The sequence below is a fragment of the Agelaius tricolor genome, unplaced genomic scaffold (genome assembly GCF_023055355.1).
Source record: "Agelaius tricolor isolate 1412-34295 unplaced genomic scaffold, bAgeTri1.0.p SCAF_3, whole genome shotgun sequence".
Classification (NCBI taxonomy): Eukaryota; Metazoa; Chordata; class Aves; order Passeriformes; family Icteridae; genus Agelaius; species Agelaius tricolor.
The window spans coordinates 12,780,457-12,801,847 of NW_027269263.1; the positions used below are offsets into that span (position 1 = coordinate 12,780,457).

A 21,391-nucleotide genomic window follows, 5' to 3' on the forward strand; every position below is an offset into this window, starting at 1 on the left:
GCTACAACTACACACATAAGGCTTTGCTTCACCTCTGAGTGCCACTGGGTTATCCTGCCCCTTGAAAAACTCATCTTTCTATCATGGTACACGTTTGTTGGAAATGTAATTTCTCTGGGGCTGCAGTCTGCAATCACCTGAGTGTTTTGGCAGGTGTACGAGGGTGCTTCCAGTGTGGTAGCAGAGATTGAAGTGTGGGAGAAAGAAAGATAATGCAAAAAAGATGGATTCAGCAGCAAAAGGCAGGGAAAATGAGAAAGGAAAGGTTTTAGTTCCGAAATTTGGTTAACTGAGGATAAAGCAGGAGGGATAGACACTGCTAAATTGATTGAGGAAGGGCAGTTGGCAGCAAAGAGGAAGACATATGCAGTACCCCACTGTGCAGCTTCCCTCAGGCTTTGAGACCACTCCTCAGGGTCTGACAGCTTTGGGGGATGCCTGCACCTTAACCACATACTGGACCTTCTTGTCGTGGCAGGTCCACATGAGGATTTAGGACCAATTACTCCATTGAGCTGGAATGCTGTAGAGTTCTGGTTTCATGCAACAGGAATCTGCTTTGTGCACACCAACATCATTTTGAGAAACCAGTTAATATGTGGTTTTATGGGCACAGTCTGGGTATTTCCTTCAAAACTACCCTATTGCTATGAAGTAAATTACTAAAGTTAACAGAATGACTGTACCTTAGAAGTGCATGAATATGTCTCTTCATGATCATGACCAAGAATTTTCTTTTCCTTAAGGGTTTTATTGAAAGGCATACGATTTAAAAGAAATAATATGATTACTGCTATTGTTTCCGACTTTCTGCAAAATGGAGAAAGCTAAAAAGAACATTTTGTTAGCAGAACAGCTTTGCAATAATACAAAAAACTGTATTCATACTTTGCTTTTCTGCCACGTTGTAAATATTTCAACCCCAAATAACTTTGTGTAGTAGCTGAAAAATGCATTGATTTGAGCAATGTAATATGCTTCTTTTTTTAAAGACCAAATGAAAGATCTGCAGCCCTGAGGAAGTAAGAAAATAGTAACCAAGTGTGAAACTTGATTTCTGTATTTGCACCATAATGGTGAATTATTTGCATGTCATTTGTCTAAAGATTAACTTTTGTTGATTTCCTAAACCCTAAAGAATAGTCTGAGCCCTCAACCTTGCAGTATGTGAAGCTCTGCAGAACTGACATGGACAGGCCATACCACCTTGAAAATGAGCCCTTTTTAGCTTTCATGTGAGCAATTTTCTTTCATGTGCTTGTATTGCTAAGTTTAGCCTGTGGTTGGGTATCTCAAACCATGGCCAGATGAGCAGATACAGCTGGGAACAGACTTCCTGCCCTTGCTCTGTACCTGTGTCCTGTGCACCAGCTGTGATCTGGAAGCTGGGGAGCTGGTTGAGATGAGGGTCAGGGGTTTTCAGCAGAAGTGGAGATCCACTCTTGTGCCTCTCTAGCTCCCAGACTAGCCTGAATCTCAGCATCCCTTAGCACACACAGTTCAGTTTGTTTCTCTTGGGACCCTGTCCAAACTACACCCTTTGTTAATGAAATTTCATCTTTGTGGAGGCTTTAGAGATATTCTAGAGTAGATCTCCTTTTACTTACCATGCATCCTACTACTCATGTAGTAAAACTAGCAGTACAGGCTTGGGTTAGTTTAATATGTGATGCAGCTTTCAGGAAACCCCAGAATGTAGCAATGTCATCCTCTGTTGGTAATAATCATGAAAGCAGTCTTAAATGTAGGGTTTGCCTTTCCTGTTGATGATTGCACCTGTTTCTTACCTCATTTGTGAAAAGTAGGGATCTGAAAGATGAATTAACACCCTTTTCTTTTCAGAGCAGACATTCTCTGTATTTGATTCTTCCCCAAGCCTATCTTATCAAAAAGCTCATAAAAATGCCACCAGCCAAGTGAGTTCACTGTTAACGAATATTCTTTGATGCAGTATTTCACTATGTTTTTAAGGGTGAATCTATAGCTAATCACACATTTTTTCCTACTGAAGATAGGCCATAAAATCATATCTGGCAAAAGGGGTTTTCCTGTAACTTCTTCATTTTGTGGAAGATGGTTCTCTGCACCTTTTTCTGAGAACCTGTAGCTGAGCAAGACTAACCAATAAATGCAACTGTAGCAGAATCTGGACTGCAGAGAAATACCCTCACAATAAGAAACCCATAGAAGCTGTTGCAGCAAGGTGAGATATGGCTTGTAGAAGCTCTGAACCTCAGTTATGTTTATCCCACAAGCTGTGACCAGTGTGGCCACAGAAGTACAATCCCTAAGATGGACTGGTAGAGAACTTTGCTGTAATTTCACTGCAACATCAAAACTTAAAAAAATATCTATACAGATATTCCCGTCTCTGTCACTCCACTGCTTTATTGAACTAAAGTTGTGGCCCTTCAGCATTTCTCAGCAGTTCTCTAAGCAGAAACATGGGATCCAAGAACAATTCTACCTAAGAAAGAGCTAGAGATGGAGGATTATTGAACTGCAATGTGTGAGGTGGGGAGTGGCAGAAAGAAGCTCCTTTTTTTGGTTCAGTTTGTCACTTCTCTTCCTCTGTGAATTAATGCCTTTCTCCGTTCATGCTCCACTGATTGTCTCTCCCACTAGGCTCAAATTCTGCCTCTCAGCAGCCAAGGAGTATGGGGAATAAATCCTGAATGCAGACAAGGGGGGCTTAAGATCAGGAATCTCAGTCTGCAGGATGAACTGAGAAGCTGCACACCCTGGCTGAAGTCTGCCAAGGCTCAGGGGAGCACAGCAGCATGCCAGATCCTCCCTGGATTTGAGCATATCAGCCTGGTGAGTGTCCAGCAAGGGTAAGTGTCCAACTGCAGTGCTGCTTTTGTGGTACACTATCACTATTACAGTGGCTTTACTATAGAACTCATCTCAAAACCAAACCAATTTCCCAAGCTAATGCAGAACAAGGACTTGAAGACGAATAATAATGTATTTATGTAGTGCATTTCTTTTTACCAGCAAACATGAAAAAAAAGCACATTGATCCCAGATTACAATGTTTGAGATGCATGAAGAACATCTGTCATTATGACAGAATCATAAATCATCATGCTGAAGCCCTGACATGCCTTTTTTCATTGGCAAAGTAATTTTTTAAAATGAGATATAATTAAGTTGCTTAGAGCTACATATTATCTATTTTAAACCTATTATTTTTCTCATGTGAAAACTGTCAGGTGAAACACACTGGTTTGGTTTTGGTTTTAAATGAAGCTAATAAAAAACCTGACCACTGTTCATCACAGCAAATCAGGGTGCTGCTAGGAACTGTCCCATGTGAAGAAATTATAAGGAAAATAAACCTGTAAGTGAAACCATGCTGTAGGTGCACCAGCAAACCATCCTGACATGAAAGGCAGGTAAGATAGACCAGCACATCTGCATAAGGAATCCTCCAGTGACTTGAATCTCAAAAAGGAAATCCTACAAAGAGTGAAATCAAGGGCCAATTGTAGAAGCAGTGGCCTGCTTGGGCAACCCTGACCTTGATTAACAGCTCTTCTCCCATGGGAAAGCACATACCAAAGGGTAAGTCCAGCCATAAATACCTGTGCTTTGATGTACAGTCCAGAAAACTGGGCTGTGAATGTGTGTGGGATGAATGATAAGAGCTAGAAACATCAGCTCTACTTTTCTTGTTTTTGTGTGGTTACTTTCACTCTCCTACTACTGGCTGACTGTCTAATTGATCCTAAAACTTGTACACAGAAGAAATATGTAAATACTCAAATGAGTTTTATAAAGACAATCCTGCTTGATGACAAAGTGGTGCTCTGTTATTCTGAATCTCAAAGCATATAAGTGAGATGGGTAACAAAGCACTGGCTAAAAAATCTAGGGATAAAAGTAGAAAGAATCAGTTGTAAAATGAGTTACAACTTTCCTGGAGCATAAAATGGAAGAAAGAGAGATTCTATAAATACCAAGAAGTTAGAGGAAGAGAAGGGCAGAGGCACAAATAACAAACACTCAGAGCTGAGGGAAAGTTTTATTAATTTTGCTACTTTCTTCACATGCACATAAGCATGAATAATAGGTCCTTAACAGTGCTATATTTTTTAAGAGAATGATAAATGCCAGAATAGGAAAAAAACAAGTAAAAGAATGTTTGAATGAGTGAGATGTACACAAGTCTCTAGTGCTTGCTGAAATTCACTTAATACCTACTGGGCTCTTGACTTCTCTCTGAAAGTTCCTGAAGGACTGGATAAATCACCAGGACCTACAGCAACTAGGTACCCTAGAAGGAAATACAGTCAGCATTATACTTAAAATTTTTGGTAATTAGCAGAAATCTGACATTATAATATACATTTTGCACATTATTTTAAACCAAACACGCACGCGATTTAAAGCCTTGCTCTTCCTTAATTCTTCCCATCATGGCACCTAGGTTTAAAAAAAAAGAAAAGAAAAATTTAGTGAGTTTTTTTTTCTTAAATTTGGCATTCATAGCAGGCTTAGATTTTGACACAATTAAGAATTTGTTGGCTGTTTGCAGGGTTATAACCATTCCTGCTTTTAAAAAGGGGAAAGGAAGAACCTAGGGAATTAGAGTACTCTGCCTAATGTCAATACTGAGAAAGATAGTGAGACAAATTATTGAGAAGTAAATTCATACACACCATGAGAAGGTGATAAGAAGCATCCAACATGAATTTGTCAAACTAATCTAAGTTCCTTCTTAAATAAGACAACTGGTCCAAAAGATAAAGAAAAGCAGTTCAAATGACTGTATGTGAGACCCAAGATGTATCTTGACCTGAGTAAGACTTTTGACATCATCCTGCATGCTCATAAATGAACTGGGGAAAGCTGTTCCATTTGAAATCACTCCTAATTCAATCCACTGTAAAAAGTAAACCTAATGCATGGTGGTTGGTAGCTGCACATGGAGATGTCTTGCACAGCTCCTAATGGATCGGCTTCTGTTAACATTTCAATGAAGATTTAGATGACAGAATTAGAAATAATTATATTCCTATAAGCTTGGTAGGTGACAATATGTACAGATTTGCAGAATGTGCTCAAGGACAGAATTAGAATTCAAAAATATCCTGGTAAGTTGTGAAATCCAACATGAAAATTTTGAACAAAGGCGATCGCAGAGGGCTACGTTTGGGAGGATGAAATCAAAAGCATAACTACAAAATGCCACAGCAGATAAAGATCTAGTGATTAATGAGAGCCATGAATGAGCCAACAGTGTGATGCTGTTGAGGAAAAGAGATAAATGTAATTCTAGATTTTCTTGAATTGTCTGCTCATGACAGTGTATGTAAGATGAGATAATTAGCATGCTCTTCTGGGCACTGGTGAGGCCTCAGCTAAAATACTGTTTTACTCTGAGGCACCATAATTTCAGAAAGATGTAGATCAACTGGAGGCAGTCCAGAGATCAACAAGGATGAAGATTGGAAAATTGGATACATAAAGCAAGGTTGCAAATTCTTGTTTTGTTTTAATCAATAATAATAATAATAATAATAGTAATAATGGTTATATGGCGTTCAACAGTCTTTAAGTACATAAAAGGCTACACAAAGAGGGTAGTTTTGTGGTTTTTGATGCCCACTAATGACACACAGAATGTCAAGGAAACCTTTTTCAGCTACACTACACTAAATAAGACAGTAACCCATTCTAACTAGAAGAAAAGATTACTGCTGGAACATATTGCCCAAGAAGGTTGTATAATACTTGCCATTATTGATTTTAGATACAAATCAGAGGGACTGCCATCTGCACTTATCAAGACAGTTGTGGACTTTGAAGGTAGGAGATGGCCCAGGTGCATGTTTAGTAGCAGGTGGCTGAGATCACTGGAGCTGTGACAGAGCATACAAATTATCACAAGGTAATCCATAACATATTTTCACTAAGAAAGCATTTGAAAATTCCATGTGTGGTTCTGAGCATATTCAATTGCTGTTATGGAATATTGCAGAGGCTGTTCTTTAGTATTTTTTAACATCTTTCCTTTGATTTTGTGTTGTGGGGTTTTTGGTTTGTTTTTATTTTACTTCAGGAAGGCTTGGTACAGCTTTGATTAAAAATGTTGAGGACTAACAAACTACATAAGCCCTTGAGATTCTATCCAAATCTGTACTTCGATGATTCATGTGCAAGCTACTGTATTTCTCTGAGCTGTTGAAGAGCTTTGCAAGCACAAGTTAATTATTAAACTAGCTCTTTTCCCAGGGCAGTAATGACCTAATCATTTATGATAGTGCTCAAATGAGGAATTAAACAAACATATCCAGAATAAACACAGATCAAATAATCTTTGCCAATGGAAAAGGACAATATCTTGTTTTCATGTCAGTGGGTCTGCAAAACAACAGCACAGATATAGACATCAGTAAAACTAACAAGTGCAGGCTTCTCAACCTGAGAGAAATTCTGTTTTAGTAGCTCTTTCTATTCAAAGTTTTAGGACATTTTTCTATTTTGGAAAATTGGAAGAATGGGAATGAGGAAAAAAAAGTATGTGTTTTGAAAAGGTTGGAAAGTTTTAAGGGCTTGAATTATAACTGAGCATTTCAACATCCAAAACCCAAAATGTTGCAGTCATTGTGCACCACACATGAGTATGTGTGTGTGTGTGTGTGTGTATATCTTAGCTAGGGGAGCACAGAACCCTCATATACACAAGAAAATGCCAACCAGAATTACTGTACAAGTAAAATAGCATTCTTCAATATGATATTTTTTGTGTTAGCTCAAAATAAATCTCTTTAAAATCATACTCACAAAGGAAAACTGAGCAAACCCATTTAGTTTTCTAAATCATTTTTCTACTATTTAAAGCTAAGTTTTTTCAGAAAATATACTCTTTGTTAGAAATTCAAACCCATATAAAACTTCTGACAAATTCTAGTCACTACTTAATATGAAAATAACTGGTTCAAAAATGTCTTCTAGAGAAATCTGTGCTCATCAGAGTGGACTGTAGTGTTAACCAAAATATGACTGTAAACTGGAAGTGTTTTCAGTCACCATTTTTATTTTAATCTAGCAAAAGAAGATCCTCAAAGATAGGATCAGGGTTATGACTTCCCAGAAATTTATAAATATTTCATTTCAGTGTTTACAGGCTATACTTCTGTTGGAACCCAGGACATTCCTCTGACTGCCCTGGAGGACTTGAGACCCTGGCAGGGGGCTCAGAGACCTTGGCACAGAGTCAAAAACACCTGTGCCTTTGATTTTAGCCCATGGAAAAAGTTACCAACTTTGTGCAAAGATTTACAAGCCACAAGAGTTTGAATAGAATGATAGTGAATTTATCACTGGGTGAAAAAGTAGAATTTTGGGGTTTTTAGAATGGGGGTTCAAGAGGCAAGATGGAGGAATCTGGGCATGTCCTGTCCTTCTTCTTCTTCTTCTTCTTAGCCTCCATCTTCTGCTGTGATGGTGGCACTTCTGGATTGGTTTAGAGTAGAGACAGCCTGTCTAACATAGGTGATAAGTATTGGAAAATTATTGTAAATAAAGTACACGTAGTTCTTAGTATAAAAAGATAACACCACCCTGAGGGCGGTCAGTGTGCCATGAACCAACCTGCCAGACAGACCTCAGTGGGTCAGAAAAAGAATGTAATAGGTGAGAGAAAATAAACAGCCTTGAAAACCAGAGCCAAAGAATCTCAACTTCTTCTTTGGTCGCGGGGCTGGGAAAAAAGACTCTTTAATACCCCGGGAGCCATTTCAGCAACAACAAACCCAAGATCCTTCAGCAAATATCCACTGGTTCTTTTGTTATTTTAAAACTATACAGGACATTTAGACACCAGAATAAGGATTTTGTACTGCACAAGAACTTTCTCTCTTATAAGAAAGCCACTGGAGCTCGTGAATTTTGCTGTGCAAATGCTAAATACTGACAGAATACATGTGCCTTGCATCAGGTATATCATTAGACACTCCACCTGTGGATCCACAGCAGTAAAAAACTTGTGGAATTTCAAAGACCCTGGTACAAACATGTCAGGTGTCAAGGGCAGCCTTAATCCCAAAGTACAGGGAGGGACAATTGGACAGTGGTGGTTGGGGTAGATGACCTTTAAAGGTCTCTTCCAAACTGAGTTCTTTTGTGATTCTATGACCCAAGAGGAGAGAACTCAGCTGAGCTGAGCTTGCTCAGGGCAGCCCCAGTGAGGTGATTTCATTGCTGGGACTGTAAATATGAAGGTGGACTCTGCTTTGCAGACCAGGGTGTTGGTACAGCCCCATTGCACACGCCACAGACTAAAGTGTCTTAAGCGGCTTAAATAGCTTTAAGCAGCTTTGAAGGCTTAGATACTGTAAGCTTATAAAGCAGTTTAAGCTGCTTAAACCACTCTAGGACTTTAACAAGGGCCCCACGATGCAGCTCCTCACTCTGTGAGTGAAACAAAGCTGGCTGCAGCTCCCCCACCACGGGCTGGAAGGATGGAGCTGCAGGGCTGCCACAGATCCAGCAAGGAATCTGCTGATATTGACATACTTTGTCAATGATGTTGTATGAAATAATGCATCATATACTTTCTCCCCTTGGTCAACTCATTGTTACTTTCTTTCCTCTTAACTACCTCACTTCCCCAGACACCGCTGTGTCTTTTTTTTCCTATTTTCACCAATTTAGCTCAGGTTCTTTCAGTATCTCTTTTCTGCCTAATTAATTCTTCCTAAGAGATCAGTGGGCTTTTCTTACTGCAGTGATACCTTTTATGAAGAAAACACATCTCAATTCAGCCTATTCAATTCACAGAGCCATGCTGGGGGTAACTGCTCATTTTTATCAGGATGGTTTAACCTAAATCTAGAACTTTTTTTCTCAGAAGAAGGGCATGAGTTGATAGAAGCATTGTGGAAAAGCCCAACCATGTAATCCCAGGAAGTACCAGTGGCAGTCATTAAGTTATCACCTAGAAAATCAGGAAAGCAGATGGGAGAGCTTTGTTCAGAAGAAGGAATACAATGCACTGAATCTGTGTCACTGTTTCTGGCATTTTGGAGGTTTCATAAAGGATGTAGGAGGAGGAAGTCTGGGAACAGCTGTCCAGAAAAATGGGTAAATTTATGTTCCTACATTGAATCTCTAAGGGCTGAAAGGGCTTTGTTTTCAGTTTTTACTCCACCTGTCTGAACTTGGGGTACACTGTGCAAACCACAAGTCATGTTGTTCCTACCAAAGGATGTAACACCCCCTCCCTCTTACACAGAAGACAGCAGCTGAGTGTAGGTTTGGTTCGGTTAAGTGGCAATTCACTTTTAACTCCCATGCCAATAACCAGGGCAGTGGTGATAATACACTGGAGCACTTGAGTCAGATGTGATATCCTTGCTGCAGAGGATCCTCTCAGGCCTGTATCACTCCAATTTTCTTGTGTTTGAATTCCCTTTCCAGTTCCTTAACAAGGAACATTCTCCTCTTCATATCCTTCACCCATTTCCTGGGGCTGTATCCTAATTTCTCAGGTGTTCTCCCCCTCCTCAACTTCACTGGGCCCATATTTTTCACAGGTTTATGTAGTCCCGTCACATGAGCCTTTGTATATATCACACAATTCAATCACAATTTAGCTAAGAAATCTAACTATAAGTATTATCATAGTCAAACATTGTCTTTGGAAGACTTGAGAGTGTAAGAAAGAAGAGGGATAATGGTCAGCCCTACTTACTGATCGATTTTTTGCTGATTATCTGTTATGCATTCCTAAATGATGTTACGTATCACCATAGTGTGTATTGAGCACATACCATGTCAAATGTGACATAATTATATAAACATCATTTAACAATTTCATTAGTGCTTGATTTATACTAAAGGTTATTTTTTCCAGTATCCTGAAAGCATGTTTGTCTCCATTTTTATTGAAGAAAATTATTTGTAGCATAATCTATTTTTTTCAAGTCATCAATGCATTTAAATCTCTTCTCCCATTTAGCCACCTATCAATAATTACTTCCTTCAAAATGTGTTCAAAACCCCCACATACGATGTCAATAGGATTCACTAGCTTGGTGAGTGATTGCATTATTTTTTTCTTAAATATTGGTTTGATATGCTCCCATCAGGTGACACCGCTGGTAGTTAACACATGTACTTGTAGTACAGTATTAGAACCATGGGAATGTGGTTTCCTCGGGTTCATGACTTGTGTCTACATCATCCTCCTAGTTGTCCCAGCTCCTTCTCCAACTCCAGCCAGTTTTGTGGGAAAAAGGGCAGGTTGTCTGGACTACCTGTGGGCTTTGTGATCAGTGGATCAGTGTTAGCTGCTTTGTGTCAGTACAGCTCTCAGGCTGGAGAAGTTGAGCTGCAGTCCCCATTCCTTCAGCTGCAACAGTTATTTGGGTCTTGTTCTTCTCTAGGAAGCTGCTCATTTGCAGTGACAATTAATGAGGGGAATTGAGGAGGGTAAGATTAATTGTGAGCATAGAAAAGTCATCTTTTTTAGCCCTGAAAGCTATATGAAGTCATTTATTCACAACTCATGCATTTTCTTTGCCATGTATGCTATTACACCTGAGGAAACAAAGGTCCTACTCATGTTGCAAGAGAGTTTGGGTAGTTTCGCAACTGAAGGATTTTTTTAACATTTGTAAACCAGAAAATAGAAACTAGGCATCAGGTGGTGGTTTGGCAGACATTTACCCTTATGCCCAAATTTCAATTGGAACTTGATTTCCCTTGACTTCCAGGAAATATCAGGGTGTGTTAAAATTACCTCTGCTGCTTTGAGGTGACAGCAGCACTGCAGGTTTGCATGGCTTGATAAACAACTGTGTGTGCACCAGAAGTATTTTGTTGACTGCATTAAGCCTGGGGAGGTCACACATGTGCTGGTCCATTCACCAATGGAGAAAGGAAAGTTTTCAGTGCTGCTGCTGGACTCAATCACCAAGTGCTGGCAGGCTGCCGGGGTCGTGTTGCTGGGCAGATCATCAGGTGTTGGCCAGTCACTGAGGGCTGCTCACACAGCAAAAATGTACAGGACAGCAGACTCACCCTTCCTTCCTCCCCCAAAGCCAAGACAACTGTCTCCTTGATGAGCCTGTAGAATTACTGCTGACCTTGCTACAGGACAGCAAGGAGCTTCTATAAGCTTCTATAAGTTTTTCTCATCCCTCCATCTTCTTCAGCATTTTTACTCAAACCTTGATGCTCCCACCACTGTTTAATTTTTCTTTTTTTAAGTCTTGTTAAGCTGAAGTAAAACAACAACTTATTTCAGCTTCAAAAAAGAACTTTTATTTACATTTGTTCCTAGCTATTTTTTTTGCTTCTTTCCAGCTTTGGTGGGTAGCTTCTTCAGCTAATGGATGACAGAGAATATTGCCTGAATCTATTATATACCTGTGAACACCAAATTCCTTGATTGCAGGACCAGCCCAATTCTTTGCTCTGCTGGAAGTCATCTTAAGAGGTAAACAGAGTTTAAGATTTTAGGAAGAAAGCCAGAGTTCCCACTCTACCAATATTAATTTCATGCATTCCCACCTGCATTCTTCATTCTCTAATTGGGCTGTGCTTCCATCTCCACCCACATCCTGCCTTGACACATATCCACGTGTGGATGACAGGGCAGTGACAGGTAAGCCACCAGCTTGCAGGCTGAGTCACTCCAGGAAGGCAGGCTGTCATCTGGCAGCTAGGATGGAGAAGAAGGAAGTGTGCCAACCAAACAGGTGATCTGAGCAATGCATGGCACCCTGCATGCCAAAACAAAGGTTGCACAATATTGGCTATGACAGAGAAATGTGGAGAAAAACACCAGAATGGCCTTCCAAAAATGACCTTCATAGTAGGAATTAAGAAATACCAAAACTCAGCCTATTTGTTTTCATAACAAAGATGAATACAGCAATCAAGAAATAGAGAAATGGTGTAGTATAACCCTCTCAGCATTTTTGTTCACTTTTATATGGGTGTCTTTTCCTCTGCATGGAGGCTCAAGGCAAGATCACAAACACAATTTATGAGTATGGAGCAATTATGCTATTTGTTGGACTGTACACACAATAAATGGCTGTGAGTAATGTGCTATTAGCCTAAGCATTAATACCCTCACCACCCCTGATGCAGGTAACCACTGCATTTCTGCTGGTCAGGCAGATAGCAATCACACAGGAAAGTGCCAGACTCCATTGCTCCTTGCAATAGGATGATCCTCAGTTTTGCTGAGTTGCTATATTCTATTTTTATTTTTTTTCTCAGAGTTTTAGAGTTATTTCAGTTGTTAATTTTTCCATGAGTCCGCAAGTGACTGCTGCCAGCTCAACAATTTCACTTCTGTTCTTGTTTCAGCTTTTTTTTTCTATATCTTGCTTGGCCTAAGTTCTTGTATTGTCACTTATAGGTTAGCAACCTTTTTTTAGTCAAGTACACTTGGGGTCACATAGCCTACCTAGGCCTTGTGTTAAAATAGTTTGAGTGTGAAAGATCTACTAATATGGTGGGAGACAGACTGATCTGTACTTGTTGTTTGACATATTTTTAAGCACCTTGCTGGCTTAAACATGTGGGTCTTGCCAGATGGCAAAAAGACTCAGAAATAGATACTGACACAAACACCCTGCAGGGTCAGATGTTCTATATAACTGATGGTATCCGTGATGGTCTTGGTAATGCCAAGCAGAAGAGTCTGGGAAGGATGGGCAGAACTAATCAGGTAAGCCCAAAAAGGGTGTATCATAAAGAAAAAATACTCGGAAAAAACAATTCTGTAGTGCTGTGTGGTGATTGAAGGGACACAGACCATGCTGTGCAAGCAAAGCCAGTTTATTACACTAATCACCAGTATTTATAGTTCTCTAATGTCCATGCAAAACGTTCCACTAGGACCCCTTTGCCTCTGTTCCCTTAGCAACACAATCCTTTCAGTGATCAAGTCCCCGTTACACTCTTTTGCGCCAGCAACGTCCTTGTTACACCTTCTCTTGTAAGAGGGGTCAGAGTGACCAGACATTATGTGTTCACTTTTGTTCTTGCCTTGAGTTTATCTCTCCCATGGCTTCCACTGTGCCAGGGCCAGGAGGTCTGTGGTGCTACCCTGCTCCTGTAGCTGTCTGATCTTCCACATTGCTGAGACAATGAAAAGTATGCAATTACAGGAAGGAAAGTGAGAGTAAACAAATAAAATAATGTCCTTTGTAAAGATGCAAAAGAAAGATGAACAGAGATGTATCAAATACCTAAAACTTAAAATTGAAACTCCTGCCCTGGTAGGAAACCACAGATCTTGTTTACCAAGTTACAAAAATCCTGTGTGGGTAGTTTAAACAGGAAGTGGACTGATCAAAAGCAAAGATAGGGAAATATGTACAATAGATATAATATGGACCAGCAAAAGCATTTTAAAGAAGTCAGCAGCAGAAAGTTAGTCCTACTTTGACATGAGATTCTGTAACATGAGATGATGTGAATCTCTTTAAAAAGAGATTGCTGTTGGTGCGGTGATGACATCAAAAAAGCAAGCTGTAGTCCAGTAGGTAGCAGCAAAAATGCATTGAAAGACATTTTGGTTGTAGTAGAAATGCTAAGAGACCATTGTATCACTGCAGAAGTAAAATTTAAAAAGTTGTTGGAAAAAAACTAGGAAAAAACGCCAAATTTGTACAAGAGAAAACACGGAGTTGTTAAAATATTAAAATGTGAGACTGGGAAAGTGTCTCTCTGCCCTACGCTATAGGGGAGGTCATTTGCAGTGGAATACCATGCAAGATGACATGACAGAATTGGAGGAGAGCAACCTCTCTGGACTCAGGCCCAGAAAACTAGATATTTATGCAAAGGAGCATCCTGAAAGAACATGTGCAATGGCATCCTTTGCTCATCACCACCTTCACTGATTATTTTTTTAGGTTGCTTGACATGGGCCTCAGGAATGCCTTGTGGAACTTCATCACTCAGCTCTTACTCTGTCATCACAGCCGTGCAGAGAGGGGTGGATGGCTGCATCTGGGAGTCCATCTGAGTAAGAGGCTGGTTCACTTTGAACTTTTTAGTTTTGGTGTGAAGCAAGGCTACACTTGCTTTCTGGGGCTGCTTAGCATTATCATTCATAGCTGCTGTGTGGGCAACACGAGCAGCAGCATTCCGTGGATATGGGCAGATTGCACATAGCTTGGAAGCATAAATTGTGCTAGTAGCACTGTGTTACTGAGCCATAGACCTGAAAAAACCTGTGAAGATACATAACCTAGCAAAAGAAGTAAGACAGACAGAATTCAAAATCAGTTATCAAAGCAAACATCCCTGAAAGCTTAAGACCAAGCATCAAAGTCATGCTAGAAAACACAAATTCTGGGAAAGCAGAGCTGGCCAGTCCTGTCCATATCCCACTTCTGACTAATTAGGAAAGAACTGACAGTAAAAATAGGAGAGTCTTCCACCACCCATTTCATCATATGGAAATTCAAGATATTCAGTTCCAGATGAAAAAAAAGTTTAGAATTATTATTTACATGTAATTACAATGCTAAAATAGATCCTGGAGAACAGAGACATCAAAGATGCTAGGAAAACTAGATGCCTTGAGAAAAAGAAAGTGCCTATGAAAAAGTCTGAATGTTGGTCTCTGTCTCAGCCCAGAGCTGAACTTTCCACCACAGTCAGCAGGGAGCAGAGGATATAATTGTTGTGCATCCTCTCAGTGGCAGCCCCCAGGAAATCCCCCAGAGATGACCCAGTGTGTGTGAAGAAGACGCACCTGACAGGAATGATGGTGATCAATCCCAACTGTGTGTGCTAGAAACAAGAAGGAATGATGGCAAGAAATGGAAGATGCTACCTTCCACAGCAAGAATAACATAGGGGCTGCAAAGAAGATCCAATATATTCTCCATAAGTGCTTTGTTTGCTCTGCAAAGCAAAACTTGCATTGGCTAGCTTGCCACTGAAGGTAATAGTTGTGAACCTTACCAAAAGGGAGGAAAATAATGCTCTTGCTCCAGAGATGCAAAAGGTAGCTGCTGTCCAGGAAAAAGCACTGCACCAAGTACTTCAAGAAGCTGAAGTAAAACAACAGCTTATTTAAATTAAACTTATCTAAACAGGGAAACCCTCTTGCTGAGGCATCACTCTGTAATTGCTGCAGCTGTGGTGGACTGGGGAGAAAGTCCACGTCAAGAAGATTTGGCAGGTGTGGGACTCAGGTAGTGATGCCAGTGGAAATCACTTGATCCCTGATTAAAGGGGATTTGCCTTTCATGTATCTTCAAAGGTATCTAGAATCTACTGGTGTCATTAGCAATGATGGTTTATTTTCATTACCTAAACTGAATGAAAGATCTTTAATCAAACTGTGTTGTACTAGAGACAGTTCTGCTGTTTAATAATAAATATTTGGTGTGCAATCTGGTGTTGATCTGCAAGGTTAGTAGTAACTATAAAATAAGCAGTCCTTTTTTTATTTGCATTATCTACCAAGTTTTTTTTTGCATATTAAGTTTGAACTTAGATCTGAGTGTGCTTTTTGAGGTGATTACTTGTAGAAATAAGGGGGCACATTGAATACATTGAGGATACATTGTTTCTGCTGCAATTCCCAGTCTCTTATTTAGCCAAGTTTTGACACAAAAGCACTAAATCTATGCTTTTTTAGAAAAGTAAATCTCTACAGTCTGTTCCCAGCTTTCTTCTACATTTCTCATAATATCAAGCCCACACACAGCCCAGATTCCTCAATGGTAGCTGGTGAAATTTTTCCACCTTCTTGAGCTATATATATTCCTTGTCCTGAGCAGCAGCCTGTGTCTGTGTTTTGAGTGCGGACTGCTGTTATTTTAGATACCTGCTTCCATAAAGGAGCATAAGTGTTTCTTACATGTCTTCATAATGAGAATTTTTTCATTACTTTCACAGAGGCTTAACCTCATTTCCAAAATGAGGTTGTTCTTGTTCTCCAAGTTAAATAACTAAATACAGATATATGTGTGTGTGTGTGTGTATAAAATGTTGGGAGTTTGTCCATCAAGATCCATATATAAACGTATATAGTGGTTGAAGTAAAGAACTTTATTCAGGAGGGAGTCTCAAATGTGTGTCTTCTTTCTAAGCACCTACTGAAGAGAGGTTTCATGCATATTTACACACTTTTCTGAATAGGGGTGCATCAAAGAACAGGCTTCTTTTCTGGTATCCAAACCCAGACTAAAATATCACTGCCTGGATCACCTGCTGCTTGCAAGGCTGGCAGCAGCAAGGGGACATAAACCATAGCTCACACTGGTGTCACCAGTAAGTGAAGGACACATTGCATGTACTCATACAACATGCTGTTCCTCAGGTGAGACCATGTGCTCTAGTAACCCACCTCTATGCAGTGGGAGCATCAAGATGAAGGTCATGGGTCCCAGAACACGGCTGTGATGAAGCAAATCTACATTGTGACATCCAAATTTGTTATATAATTAGAGCATTCAATTATAGACTGAAAGACATACTTAGACTGTGTTAGAATATTCTCTGATGTAAATGAGGTTGAGTTAATTCCCTAACAGGCCAGGCAGTGACAAGAGGTGCAGACAAGCTCCCAGCACTAACTGGGGACAAAATTAAGCAAGTGGCATTCTTGCCTGCCCTGCCCTGCCTCACCTCCTCCTGTGCCCTGGTCCTATGGCCATGAGAGCTAGCTCCACACTGAGAGCCCCTGCCACAGAGAGTAATGTCCACCTTTTGTTGTAATCTGCTAATAAATGATTTCTCCTTTGGGTTCCAGCTGCAGCTCTGCCCTTGTGCAGGGTATCAGTTGGGTAGAGCAGCCACAAGCACTGGGAACAGCTAAGAATCTTCAACAATTTCAGTAGTTTTCTTGGATTAATACTGGATTAATTTTGTCCCTGAAAACAATAAGTTTTGATAGGAGTCCTTGTTTCTCTAGGCTGATCTGGCTGGTTCAGCCATAGCTTATGTAAGCTGGAACACTGAGGCTTGTTTCGAAGAGAGAGGGAATGCAAGCCAAGACACAAATATGGGCCCTATTTTCCTTTGAAAAATATGATTAGGTTTCCATTTTCCTCTTAGGCAGCAATAAGCTACTCCTCTGAGTGAGCAAAGGGTCCTTTATATTTTGGAGATATTTGAGGAAATTGCCATGGCATTATTGTTCCATAAGTCACTTCCAAAATATTCTAGATCTCACGCAGAGGTGGAAAGAGTCTGTGACCAGACTGCACAGTCTAGAAACAAGAGAGATTAAATGCAAGGGCAGCAGGCACAATGTCCAAAACAGATAAATCAGGATGACTGCATAGTTGCATTCTTGTTTTTCTACTGTATTAACAGAGAGGGCAAAATAAGCCTGTACAGCAAATACATGAAAAAACACATACTGGAAGAAATATTTATGCTGTATTAGCATATTCTTTGCTCTAAATGAGTTTGGGCTAATTACTTATCAGACCAAAATGGGATAAGCAGGGGAGATAAGCTCTTAATATCACATTAGGAGAAATTAATTAAGCAGAATAAACATAATTTATTTGATTCTTCTCTTTCCTATTTCAATTGCTTTACTTAACAATCTCAGTAATGTTCTTTAACAAATTCTTTATTTATTTTCTTAAGCAGAAAAAAAGAAGAAAAATTAAACCAAGCTGGAAAGAGATGAATTTTATCCTGGTTCCTCGTTCTCCTCAGCAGATGAACAACTGCAGCATCAGCACAGATTTCTGCTACTTGAATTAATGGAGTGCCACTGCCAGTCACAGGTTGTCATCCTCTGAGTAAAGCCCTCCCAGAAGAGGATTGCTGATGGGCACTGGTGAGAAACATGAACTGAGGATTTGCTTGTTGGCTGGGATGGCAATTGGATGGATGTACATTCCAGATATAAGGTAACCTACAGTGTCTCCTCCAGCCTCTCGCCATCCTTGTTCTTTTTCTTTCCCCTCTTCATCCCAGACCTCATCTTCTCCTACAGGAAGCCACAGTGGATCCCAGCTCCTGATCTCCCAATCTGATTAGCTCTTTGCTCACTCCCCAGTATGACACTCTTTGCTTCCAATCTACTTGGCTGGACTGCCCTAACTCCCCAATTCCTTCTTATGATCCCATTTCTCATCTAGAATAGGTTTGGTATCCAGTATCTCTGTCTGAGAAACTCTTCACAGTGCATTTGAATAACTCTGTTCTCTTGATCTGTGTTGCTGGGACCCGAGGAAGGCAGACCCCTGGTTTTCTTTTGTTGACTAAACTCTTACAGCTCATGTCCATCCATAGCAAATGGGGCCTCTTAGGAAAGTGTTCTGTTGAAATCAAAGTCATCTTTATTAAACATGCACCATGACTTTTCATATACCTGTCACTGACACAAAAGCTGTCTTCTATCAGCTTTTAAGTCCTTACACCAAACTTGCAAGACGTAGGCTTTGTCACAGAAGATGCCAGAATTTTTAACCACAACACATTTTCCCCTACAGCCTGTCAGACACGTCAGAGATGTCTGAGTTGTTTTACACTAGCTCCCCTTGAGAATGTGTGTCAAGTAAAAAGTCCTGAATGATACCATTTCATATTGTTTAGACAGGACAACAGTATTAATGCATTTAATCTTATAAAAAGCATTCTAATATCTTTAGTGACCACTATACAGACTTTTATTCCTTAGAGAAGATAAGGAATGTCCTTGTAAACAAGAAAAATTAGATAGTGTTGTGCCAAGGCCTATGCTCTAAGTAGGTCAAGGTGACCAGTGTGCAGCTCTGACTGTTACATAAAACAATTTGCAAAGATCAGTGAAAATTAAACACAAAATGACAGCTTCTTCAAGAAAACAAGACCCAGTGAAAAGCACCAAGGACTATGCTGAAGTGATGTCCAGTAAAGATAAAAAAAGTGGGACTAGACTCAGTAGTAGTCTAGCAGAGTAGTAGAGAGAAGACTTTCAGTCAGGTGTAAGTATGGCACTGATTATGTGGGTGATGAGGTGAGATTTTTTGCTAACATAGGATCTAAATGTTGCCAATGCAGTGTGTAATATAAGCAGGTCTGAAGGGCTGTAACATAGACAGGGTCAGCTGGAATCATGCAGGTTTGTACAAAGCACGATTGCAAAGCAGCAAAGCAGCCATGGAGCTACATCAGGATTTTATCTCCACCTGTTACTCCCCTGTCCTAACCTGAGCGTTCCCATCCTCGGGCTGGGTGTGCCCTGCAGGTGTCCCAGGGCTGGGATGCACCTGGCAGCTGCCCTGCAGCCTCGGGAGGTCACTTTGCCATTTGGCCCAGGCTCCAGGAGTTCTGTGCCCTTTGAGGGCCCATGTGCACCAAGATCAGTCACAGCCATCACCACTCCCCCACCCATGGAATGCATTAATTATGCAAGCATCCAGAGAGTTCCTCCTGCAATTCCCACCTGGTGTTCTGATCTTAGGACAGATCATATTCCAAGATTGCATTGGGAGAGGGGGTTGGTGTGGGTGGAGGATATACTCCAAGACCTGACTATTTTTTGTCACTATCACAGGGGCAAAATTGATACAGTAAACTTTGCTAATGAGCAAAATCATGAGTGGTGGGCTACTCTGACTCTCTGGTGACCCAAATCTTGAGCTGCAAGGATGCTGACTTTGACCCAAACTGCAGAAAGATAGGTAGGCAGCAGATGCACAACAGCCTAGTTTGTATTCCTTCCCTCTCCTGTTTTTTCCTTTTTCACATGTGTTTCCCTTCGATTTCTGTTTGAGAAAAATCTGCTTGAGATACTAAAGCTGTCTTTTGGAGAGCTGCTGTGATGCTGTTAACAAACATCTAAAAAGCTGTGTTAGAGACAGCAGGGCATTGCTGCAATTCCATGTTTCCGTGTGACCAACAGACAAAATGCTGTCCTGAAATTCTCCAGCAATGAATTTGCTATTGAGTGCCAACACAGGAGAGAGAGCCTGAGTTCCCTTCCCCTGCAGCTCTTGGGCTGTCTTTGTCCCTCTCCCATACGGCCCTGCCTCTCCAGGGAAGGACTGGGCTCTGTCAAAGGCACCAGTAGAATTTCCAGCCCATCTCTGTGAACTGAATACCTCTCTTCTCTCTAATAGAAAACCCAATACTTTGTCTTTCTTGCTATATCTAAGCCTGTTAAACAACGGTGTTTTTCTCACATAGACTTCAAACGGTGAATGCAAATTGAAGTTTTAAAATTAAAGCCTGACTCTTCTGCATTCTAAATATTTTTTTTCTTCTTTTTTCCTTACATTTTTCTATGTTTAACAAAGGGTTTAAAAGATTTCCTGTGATCCATATTGCCACAGGAATAAACAAGCATTTGGACTTCAAACCCTATCCAAAGCTTGTTTAGCAATATAGTTTTGTTCCAGTGACACAGGACCTTTAATTCATTTGACCCTCTGGGTCTGTTTGCTTTACTGAAATTTGACTCAGCAAAGTTAAATCCCCTTCTATCATTCTGCAAGACAACTCATTTTATGTTTGGATAAAAACCAATTCACTGCCAAAGCTTCATAATCAACTCCCACCCTAACATTCCGGTTAGTAGGGCTGAATGGAAAAAGAAATGGTGATGGTTGTATAGAAATACACTTAATTTCTATGGGATACTCAGTGAATATCAGAACAATAGATGGTTTGTTAGCTACTATGTTTACCAACACTCTTTTTCCTTGGCATGGTTTATATATTTATGTAAGGGGATGGCAGTCTACTGTCATTTTATTGCGCAAAATTCTTGAGTGGATACCATGAAGTAATCTTTTTTTTTTTTTCCAAATTTATTTTTACTTGATATTCAGGAAACTGTTCAGTAATGACAAGCTCTGGAGCAAAATCTAAAAGACAGGGCATCTTCTGTATTTGAAGGATTTCTCCATATGACTGCAAATAAGAAAATTATGGAAATATCTATTCTCTTTATATTCCATACTGTTCAATCAACGTGATTTTCTCTTCCCTCTTGCTATACAATCATGTGCAGATTTTATTTTGTCTCTGGTTCATTTTTAATATTTATATCTACTTATTATCAAACAAAACAGAGCAATCACTTGTTTAAGGACGTGCTGGAACAAATCATTACAGGAAATTTATATTTATTTCCATGTTCAGGCTATGGAAGCCTAGCCAAGGATATCTCTTTCCACTTAGAAATGTTAAGTCCATTGGAAAAGAATTAGGGGTTGGCCAAAAAAGGATTTTCCTCTCTTTTTTTTTTTTTTTTTCCTCCTCCTCCCTTTTGTGTGAAACATTAGAGTCCATGAAAAGCAGCCTATTATCATAATCCATAAAGGAGGTTCTTTCCCTGTTTCAGAGAAATGTGCGCAGCCTTTTTGATCTCCAGGCTCCTAGTCTGGGCAAACAGATGGAGTGTTTCTACCTGGGCTATTATTTTCTTTTCCTCTTCTCTCCTTTGAGC

The 21,391-nt window shown here is 40.1% G+C and overlaps 1 long non-coding RNA gene across 1 annotated transcript in view; it reads left to right on the plus strand.

The window, feature by feature from the left end:
* LOC139587858 (uncharacterized) overlaps positions 1-21,391 on the plus strand; it is a 111,052-nt gene that overhangs the window by 79,219 nt on the left and 10,442 nt on the right. The window contains exons 3-8 of the long non-coding RNA XR_011678523.1: positions 2,626-2,817; positions 5,759-5,896; positions 9,971-10,046; positions 11,320-11,452; positions 13,890-14,002; positions 17,599-17,864. This is a non-coding gene — a long non-coding RNA (uncharacterized lncRNA). The remainder of the gene's footprint in view (positions 1-2,625; positions 2,818-5,758; positions 5,897-9,970; positions 10,047-11,319; positions 11,453-13,889; positions 14,003-17,598; positions 17,865-21,391) is intronic.